This window comes from Urtica dioica, chromosome 10, assembly GCF_054948205.1.
Source record: "Urtica dioica subsp. dioica isolate 48M chromosome 10, U.dioica_male_clone48M_v1_H2, whole genome shotgun sequence".
In the NCBI taxonomy this organism is placed as follows: Eukaryota; Viridiplantae; Streptophyta; class Magnoliopsida; order Rosales; family Urticaceae; genus Urtica; species Urtica dioica.
Window position 1 is genome coordinate 23317467 of NC_142765.1, and position 8362 is coordinate 23325828.

The 8362-nt window shown below is 35.4% G+C and overlaps 1 pseudogene; it reads right to left on the minus strand.

Moving 5' to 3' along the window:
* Window positions 1–7051: 7051 nt before the first annotated feature.
* LOC149384188 (extradiol ring-cleavage dioxygenase pseudogene) lies at window positions 7052–8350 on the minus strand (annotated as a pseudogene).
* Window positions 8351–8362: the final 12 nt, after the last annotated feature.

Below are 8362 nucleotides of genomic sequence, written 5' to 3' on the forward strand. Positions count from 1 at the left end.
CTAGCACACCGCCCGAACTCAGGTGCCCAGCACGTGACTCAGTTAGATACGGAGGCTATGGAATAATGAATGTTTAATAAATCTCATTAAATAAGAAATAACGCTTTCAATTCAAATAGATAATAAATGTCAAACTTTATTTTATTAATAATTTCAACGAGAATTTACATAAGTATCTTCTCGTGGGCAAGAATTCCTAACAATGAGCACACACGAAAGTAATTTCAAGTTAGTGCTCGGATGGTATGAGCACAACGTAAAAGAAATTTAAAAAAGAATATCAAGTCTTTGCTCATAAGTCAAGAACAAAAAGACTTAGATAAATAATATAAGTTTTAGCTCAAAGAGTATGAGCATACACAAAAGAAATTTAAAGTTCGTGCTCGGATGGTATGAGCACAACATAAAAGAAACTTTAAAAAAATTATCAAGTCTTTGCTCATAAGTCAATAGCAAAAAGACTTAGATAAATAAAATAAGTGTTAGCTCAAAGGGTATGAGTTCATATTTGCTCATAAGTCAAGAGCAAAAAGAGTTGGATAACTAAAATAAGTATTAGCTCAAAGGTTATGGGCATATACGAAAGAAATTTCTAGTTAGTGCTTAAATGATATGAGCACAACATAAAAGAAATTTCAAACAAATTTCACGTTTTTGCTCACAAGTCAAGAGCAAAAAGACTTGGATAGACAAAATAAGTGTTAGTTCAAAGGGTATGAGCATACACGAAAAAAAAAATCAAGTTAGTGCTCGGATGGTATGAGCACAATGTAAAAGCTTTGCTCATAAAACGAGCAAAAAGACTTAGATAAAAATTTCATAAAAGAATAAATACTAGTCATAAGGTAAGAGCTACCACAAAAGAAATTTCAAGTTAGTGCTTGGATGGTATGAGCACAACAACATATAAAAAAATTTAAAGACACCTCAGTCAATGCTCGGTCTTCAAGCCGACAAATAGCTAAGCTCGGAACATCCCGAGAAAAAATTCAGTATAAATGTTTGAGCTATAATTGAATCGAATATTATACTATATAGCTCCTTACCATTTTTACCAAAATAATAAGAAACTGGAAGATTGATGTTACTAATATAATTAGCACAATGTGAGCATGTTCTCGAACCCTCCAAGCACATGCTTGGACTCTCCTAGTCAAACTATGAAAATCATAATTTAAAGGGCAGTGTAGCAAAATAACCAAAATGAAACTATGAATTTTGTTTTTAGCCTATGTTTCACAACTTTTAGGAAAATAGCCAACAAGTTTATGTGGCAATAATTAAGGTCTGATTTACCCTTATTTATTAACAAATTCGTAATTTTCTCTCTCCTATTTTTTTCCTACACTTTTTTTTTACATAAAAGCATCAAAAAACCATATCTATCTCATATGAACTCGAAATTGAGTGATTCCCAATCCTACGGATTCGTGACGCCGAGATCTTCAAAAATAAATCCATTGTGTTTGATGAAAAATCATGTTTAATACCATAGATGTAGAAAAATCACGTTACTACCTTAAACATGGAAATAACTGGAAATTTTTTAAATTATCAAAAAATAAATGGAAGCATAACTATGATGCATTGAACATAATTTTTCATCAAACACAATGAGTCTATTTTTGAAGATCTCGACGCCACGAATTTGTAGGATATGAAATCACTCAATTTCGAATTCGTATGAGAAAGATACAAATTTTTGAAGTTTTGATGCAAAAAAAATTATTTGAAAAAATAGGAGAGAGAAAGTGACGAATTTGTTAATAAATAAAGGCAAATCAGACCTTAATTATTGCCACATAAGCCATTTGGCTATATCCCTAAAAATTATCAAACATAGGCTAGATCCAAAATCGCATGTTTAAAGTGGCCTATTTAGTTACAAATCTCTAATTTAAATAATAACCGCATGAGAACATGTGCTCAATGGTTACCTTAGTAAAAATAACTACTAAGTGATTATGCAAAATAACCACTCACCCACAAAAAAAGGGGAAACTACAAAGTAACTACCACAACATGGGTTTGATCATCTCATGATCTTCAGACTCAGCTCTATAAAAAGAGAAGCAAAACAACAAAAAAACAAGACTACTAAGAAGCACACGCCAGAAGTCTCACGTATCAAAAAGCACCATCATTTAAATTATCTTTTTTACTAAATTTGTCTGTATTTAGAGAAAATCCTGTTGGCGAATCCGACATCGAGCAGTGAGTTGAGTTATTCCTTCGTTCAAGCTGGCCAGGATGATGAAGGACGTCGAAGACAAGAGCGTTTACTGAGAAGGATCGTGTTGCAGCTCAAGATAGTCTATAAGCACAAGGATAAGGTGTAGAAATTGGTAGAGGAATGTAAGTGTATTATTATTTTTAGGAAAATTCTATATATATATATACATATATATATATATATATATATATATATATATTTATCTCATGGATTGTCTTTTTTTAAGTATATATTACACCCAAAATGTGGGTACTTTCTTTCTTCCATATTTTTTCCACCCTGATTCTTGACTCACTAGTACAAAAAATAGCAACATGTGCGACTTTTTTCACACCTGAAAGTCAATTTTCGCACCCAATGATATCTTTAGGTGCGACATTGGGTGCGACTTTTCCGCACCCGAAAGTCCGCACCTAAAAGTTGTGGGTGCGAAAATTCGCACCCAAAAGTCTAGACTTTCGGGTGCGACATTTAGGTGCGAATTTCCGCACCTAAAGTCGCACCTAAAAAAGTCACCAAAAATAAAAAAAGAATGGCGACTCGTACCGAGATGGTTCCGGCCTCCGTCGCTGCTCCTCGTCGCTCCAGACAATGAACCACACGGCCAATGAACCACACGGCCAAGTGACCAAAATCAACCAAATTCAACCAAACCAAAACCTTAGATTTCACTCGGAAATCGAAACCCCCAAATCAAACTCTTAACCCTAACTTTCGAAATTCTTGGCTGAGAATGAAATCTCCTTACCTTGCTCGCGAAATCAACTCCCGGACGTTACTTCTCTCGCTCTCCGACGTCTCCTCGTGGGCGGCGAGCTCAGCGGCTCGCGGCGGCGCTCTCTTCTTCTCAGCCCGCGCGCGCACGCGTCCAGTGGCTGTCGGCCTCGTTCACTCCCTCGCTCTCTTCCTCTCTCTCGGTCTCTCTCTTTCCCTTTCTCTCTCGGACTTCCCAGCAGTGGCTCTTCTCCCCGGCCAAGACGCGCGCGCGGGCTCGGTGGTTGAGTTGCTGGCCGAGCACAAGCGAAGAAGAAGAAGAAGAATGGAAGAGATGGTGGTTGTGGCGGCCGGAGATGGGTTGTTGTTGTTGTTGAAATATTTTTTTTCCTCTTTGTTCTTGCAGGTGAGGCGTGCGGCAATGGAGAAGGAAAGAAGAAGAGGGAATGAGGAAAAATGAAAAAAGACCGCTCAAAAATGAAAAAATTGAAAAAAGACCGCTTAAAAGAAGTTGGACTTTTGGGTGCGACAAAGTCGCACCCAAAGGTATGTCTAGACTTTTGGGTGCGATTTTTCGCACCCAAATTTAAAAAATCAGCGAATTTTTTTTGTGCGACTTCAGTGACTTTTGGGTGCGAAAAATCGCACCCGAAAGTAGTTTTGGGTGCGACTTTTAGGTGCGAAAAGTCGCACCCAAATTCATCCGCACCGAAAGACAATATTTGTTATAGTGACTCCCTGAATATTGCTTTTGCTTATTGTCATGGTTTTTTTTATATATGTATTCAGGTTGTAGGTTTTTTTTTTATGTTTCTCTCTTAGTTTGACACAAGAGAAAGAAGGGCTTATTTCCAACGTTGAATATCTGTTGCATGACATTTTTAACGCTATAAAATGTCTGGTGTCCTAAATGTATGCTACTCTAACTATTATAATTTTGATTTATTATGATAAAAACTTTTGTAGGGACTAGGGACTAATAGATCCGTCCATTTCCCATTGATTTTTTCTAAATATTATTCAGTCCGAAATGGTATGTGGAGAAACTATTATTCATAGTCCAAAATGGTATGTGAGGAAACTGTTATTATTATGGTCCATTATTAATACAAAATATTAAGCGCTGTTATAATTTTATAGTCGATTATTCAGAAAATATTCATGCGTGTTACCTTTATTTTTTCTTCTCAGCAATATATACATATATATAATGTGTGTGTGTGTGTGTTTTTTTTTTTTTTTTTGCGACATGTAATAAAATAGACTAATCACTAAAAAAGAATCAACAAATTTGGATTACTGTGGATTCAAATTTTTTTTATTACTGAATCAACAAATTTTTTTTGCACAGACCTGAGACCTATTCCCGATTTTCAGACTTTAAACGCTTACTGTGGATTCAACAAATTTGGTTTTGCGTTGATTCTTTTTGGAAAATTTAGGTTTAAATGTCTTCTGTCTTACCCTTTAATCAAAAAATATTTTTATCAAATACAGAATATTTTCTGATTATTTTCAAAACGGTGCGCAGACAGTTTTTGACAAAAAATTTAAAGTTAGATTTTAGCACTTCTTTTATTTTTAATAAATAGTTAAAAAATTATTCTGGCCATGATGCCTTTACAAGAAGTGATCTCAAAAGAGTATTAACAAAAACAAAATGTTACAGAAAACAAAAAATACAACCAACAAAAAACCAAACTCGCATTTATTTGTCCCACATCGACGAAAAAATCAATTTTGAAATAGATTACCTTGCATATAAGAGAAAGATAATGATATAAACTATAGGAAGTTATACGAGGCTTAAGAACGAAATGATATCGTGAGATTCTTTGTTTCATTAAGTTATTTCATAACACATGTCATCTATATTAAAACCTTGAATATACTCTATGAGGTGGCCTTCGTATATGCTCTCCATGATGGAACCCAATTCTTCTTGCTGATTATGGAAGCCCCAAATCCAGTGGTGGTCAGAGGGACCTTAGATCATAGAGAGAGAGATAAAATGCAAGACAGATGGAAAGAGAGCAACATAAAGAGAAAAATGAGTGAGAGAGACAAGAACCTGGATGCGGAGAGACGGTGGAGGCATGGCGAAGAGCTAGCAAGCCGACTGGAAGAAAGAGACAACGTGAGAGAGAAAAGGTTGAGAGAGAGACGAACCTGAAGATTCTTGTCTTACTACAGTGCACAGTATGGTCCAACGGAAGTGCACGTATAGGGTTTCGAGAGAGAGGGATGAAGAAGAAAGATAGAAGGATCGAGAAGTCTGAGTTGAGTTTAGTCTAGGAGGTTATTTTCCGAATTAAATTAAATTAACTTAATCAGTAAATTTATTTATTTCTTGGTAAACTATTTTTTTAATAAAATGAAACTTGACTATTTTTTAAAAGCATGGTAGATTATTGGGCTACTATCTAATTGCCAATATTTTATTTAATGTTTTAATATTATACATGGCTACCTATAATCTCAAGTCTATGTCTATGTTGCTAGGCTCAATTTTCCCAAACCCAACAAAAATGGGCCTATCCAAAAGCATAGCCCAACTCCTATTTATCTTCAGCTTTCCCATGTGCGCAACATATCTTTTTTGACCTGCCAGCTACCTCCTTTCCTTCTCGCCAGCCGTATTACCACATGATGATGTCATCCGTCCACCGATGACGTCATCAACCCAAATGCCCAAGGGTGTTTTTGGCAATGATTGAAATATCGTTACCGTTATTGTTCCGAGATTCAAAATTTACTGGTAATCACTGGTATCCGAAATGAATATCGTAGAAAGCAGAAAAGGAAAAGGAAAACTATACCGTTGAGAATACTGTTACCGTCGGGGAATACTGCCAAATATCGTATTTACCGAGAGGAATATAGTGAGTAAATATTTTTAAAAAATTCATACATAACATAGGATAAAAATGGAAAAAATCTACAATAATAGCTCAACAAAAATCCAACGCAAACTTAATGACATATTTCAATACAAAATACAAAATCAAAATAATTATGATATTCATGTTAAAAATAAACTAATTATACATAAAATTTCATATTCTACAACTAATTTAACAAAAAAAAAAACACACACACACACACACACATTCAAATCTGAATCCTATTTTCTAATGTAACCAAAAAATTGAAAAACATTGGATACAAACTCCAATTAAACACAATAATCAAGTTAAAAACTAAGAATTTGAATTAAATCATCAAAAACTAAAGACAAATTTCATGAAGAACACTAAATATCATCATATTTTAAGAATTGTTGTTATTTGACCACATACCGGTAAGTTTCCGTCGGAATGCATGAATATTTGCCTAAGACAACCGGAAAGTTGACGGATTCCTCGGAAAACACCGGGAACCGGTCTGGTTTCCTCGAAATCCAAGAAAAATTCCGGACTGGTTTCCGTCCGATTTTCCCGGAATTTCAAACCTTGGTTTTTGGTCGCCCAAGAGCATAAAAACACCCGAAATTTGAGTAGGACCCACAAATCACTCAAAACTCACCTATACAACTTCAAAACACTATAAATACCCCTCCTATTCCACCATTCTCTCCGAAGAATATAAAAATCTAGGAAAATCCATGCCAAACTTCTCTCTTACTTCTCTCTCTAAATTTTTCTCACAAACCAAAATTTCCCCTTGTCGATTTTTAAGCATTGGAAAACCAAAATAATCAATGATTAATTTTCCGACATCCATCATTGGCGTGACGAGTAAATATTGGTATCGTCTCGCCACAAGAATAGTAAGGATTTCCATCTTAAAACCACTACCACAACTTCTTTTCACCATAATTTCTCCTAACCAAATAAATGGTTAATTTTAAAGAAATATATGATTGGTTTAAAAAAAAAAAAAAAAAAACAGACTCTGTGTAGTGTATTTCTTCTTTAATATCTCTCGAGTAATAAATAAGAAAAAAAAACACTTTATATTCTAAGAAGAAAAGCTCCTCCAACACACATGAATATTGTAATAAACGTTTATGATACAAAAGCTCCTCCGGTGCAAGGATTTATTAGACCACGGATAATTTAAAAAAAAAAAAAAACGAAAAGAAAAACAAGTAGAAGAGAACATTTAATTGTTTTGTGGCACGGGATTGGTAGAGGTGTTGAAGCGATAAGAGGAATAAGAAAGGCTTCCGTTGGACCAGCTGCGGTGGATCAACTCCGCCTTAGCATCATTGCCTGCAGCGCCCATCGCGACGTGCAACGGATAAAAGTGCTCTGGCGCCGGATGCGCCGTATTCCAATGCGGCGCCTTCTCTTCATACTTGTTCACATCTTCATATCTAGGATTTCATATTTATTTTATTTATAAAAAAAAATGTATTATTAGAGCCTCCTCAAAATAATAATGTCAAAGTTACGTTATAATATAAAGATATGTCGGGTCAAAGTTGAATGTGAAATTCACGCTACTTCTTTGCGATGAGTTCGAGTCACGGCCAGGACAGCCCAAGGTTTAGGTGGCCTTAGGCGAGTAGTAAAAACAATGGGGCCATTTAAAGCATAAAAAATATGATAAATTATAAAATATATTGGACCTTACACATAATACATTATAAAAGATCTATTTACCAAAAAAAAAAAAAAAAATTAGGCCTTCTTTTTCATATACGGAGAAAAAAATTTGGGCCCTATGTAAATGATAGTGCATAATATCATTATCATCAAATAAATAAAATTATGAGGCCTAGTTTTCCCAAAAATCTAATGCCTTTGTTTTTTCCTAAAAATCCGAGGCGTTAAGCCATTGGTCATGGCAAAGTTAAAAAAAAAAAAAATTAATAAAAAGATTTTCCAACTTTAAGTTACTTTGTATCATTTTTTTTAAATTGAAGTATACTAAAATGTATTATAGGTTGTGGATTTATGTTTTACCTTCCTTGGATAAGGGTTTGTTCGAGCCAGTTATCGAATTCCGACGCCCAAGTAGGGACCAAATTACTCGAGAAGCTCAACTTCCTCAAATTATGAGTGGCACTTCCGGAGCCGATTATGAGGACGCCTTCGTCTCTTAGTGGGGCCAAAGCCTTGCCCAAGTTGTAATGATAAGTGCCGTCCTTCCGAGTCTGGACGGACAGCTGGCACACCGGGATTTGTGCCTTGGGGTACATCAACATAAGTGGGACCCACGCCCCGTGGTCTAGGCCGCGCTTTTTATCCTCGTCGACCCGCTTGTGACCCGACGCCACCAACAATTCCTTCACTCTTTTAGCCAATGCCTCAGCCCCCGGTGCCGGGTACTTAAGCTAATCTCACAGTTAAAACATTAACCCAAATTAGTTTTTTTTTTCATTAAAGAAAAAAAAAAAAAACTAGCTAGAATAAAGTCGTTCTAGTTAGTAATCCAATCAATTTGTCGTACCATCATATAGTTAGACTG